Source organism: Coffea eugenioides, chromosome 5 (assembly GCF_003713205.1).
Source record: "Coffea eugenioides isolate CCC68of chromosome 5, Ceug_1.0, whole genome shotgun sequence".
Taxonomy (NCBI): domain Eukaryota; kingdom Viridiplantae; phylum Streptophyta; class Magnoliopsida; order Gentianales; family Rubiaceae; genus Coffea; species Coffea eugenioides.
In genome coordinates, this window is record NC_040039.1 from 447633 (window position 1) to 449607 (window position 1975).

General features: G+C 45.9%; 1 non-coding gene across 1 annotated transcript; it reads right to left on the minus strand.

Moving 5' to 3' along the window:
* Positions 1 to 504: 504 nt before the first annotated feature.
* Positions 505 to 611, minus strand: LOC113772618. Its single transcript, XR_003468588.1, has one exon. It is a non-coding gene; the product is annotated as a small nucleolar RNA R71 (small nucleolar RNA).
* Positions 612 to 1975: the final 1364 nt, after the last annotated feature.

Sequence of the window (1975 nt, forward strand, 5' to 3'; positions counted from 1 at the left end):
AGAACGAGAAAAGAAACCAGGCGGCTCAGGGAGGAGCAATACGATATTGCACCTCAGGAACTTGATCCAGAGGTTGAGCCGACAAATTTGTCTGGTGACAATTCAAGTGATTCAGACCAAGAGGAAGTCACTATGGCAAATGCACGAACACTAAGGGAGTTGGCTGCTCCTGATTTAAATCAGCAGCCCTTGTGCATTACTTTTCCACATTTAAATGATGACACTCCCTTTGAACTAAAATCTGGTCTAATTCATCTCTTGCCATCTTTCCATGGTCTACCAGGTGAGGAGCCCTACAAGCACTTGCAAGAGTTCGACGTCGTTTGCAACAGTATGAAGCCTCCGGGAATTACAGAAGAGCAAATAAAGATGAGGGCTTTCCCCTTCTCTTTGAAGGACTCTGCAAAAGACTGGCTCTACTACCTACCGCCTGGTAGTATCACCACGTGGGATCAATTGAAGAAAAAATTTCTGGACAAATACTTTCCGGCGTCTCGAGCTGCGAGCCTGAGGAAAGAGATATGTGGTATCAAACAACACCCAGGCGAGTCACTCTATGAGTACTGGGAGAGGTTTAAGAAATTGTGCACCAAATGCCCTCAGCATCAGATAAGTGAGCAACTGCTCATTCAATATTTCTATGAGGGGTTGCTTTTCAGGGACAGAAGCATAATCGATGCTGCAAGTGGAGGGGCGTTAGTGAACAAAACCCCTCGAGGAGCATGGGAGTTGATTGAAGGGATGGCTGAGAACTCACAGCAGTTTGGTTCAAGAGAGGACATCCCGACGCGTAGGGTGAATGAGGTGGAAACGTCCTCTATCCAACAGCAGATCTCCGAATTAACATCTTTCGTAAGACAATTAGCTGTGGGGAGTGCTTCACATGTCAAAGCGTGCGGGGTATGCACTGCCGTGGGTCATCCTACGGAAATGTGTCCAATGGTTCAAGAAGAAACTGCTGAACAGGTGAACATGGCGGGCCACGCGCCCGCGCCAAGAAAGCCGTACGACCCATACTCAAGTACCTACAATCCTGGTTGGAGGGATCACCCCAACCTTAGTTATGGAGGAAATAGGCAGTCTAACTTTGTGCCAAATAGACAGCAAGGACACCAACAGCAGTACCATCATCGCCCACCACCACTTTCAAACTCAAGTCCGTCCATGGAAGAGATGATGAAGCAATTACTTGCTAATCAACAAAAGACGGATTCAGACCTGCAAAGCATGAGAAATCAACTGGGACAGGTGCAATCATTGCAAAATCAAATGAATCAAATGGCTATAACAATCAACCGTTTGGAGTCCCAAGTTCAAGGAAAATTGCCATCTCAACCTGAGGCAAATCCAAAGAATGTAAGTGCAATGACTTTAAGGAGTGGCAAGGAAGTTCAAGGACCCGAACCGGTGATTCCTAAAGACAAGGACGAGGAACGGATTGAGAAAGAATTGGAAGAGGAGGGCACAGACAACAAAAATGCAAAGGTACCCTCGAACCCGATTCCTACAGCTAAAACTAATCCACCTCCCTTTCCTAGCAGGTTAGAGAAACCAAAGAAGCAAGACAAGGAAAAAGAGGTCCTGGAGATTTTTCGCAAGGTGGAGATCAACATACCCCTACTGGATGCGATTAAACAAGTACCCAGGTACGCAAAATTTTTGAGGGACCTGTGTGCCAACCGCAAGCGGTTGAAGGGGGATGAACGAGTTATAGTTGGGGAGAATGTTTCAGCAATTCTACAAAGAAAGCTTCCACCGAAATGCGGAGATCCAGGTATGTTTACTATTCCTTGTAGGATAGGTAATACTTTGATTGGGAAGGCCATGTTAGACCTGGGAGCCTCAATTAATGTCATGCCAAAGTCCATTTATGCCTCCTTAAACTTAGGCCCTTTGAAAGAGACTGGGATAATAATTCAATTAGCTGATAGGACCAATGCATACCCTGACGGGTTGATTGAAGATGTTTTGGTAA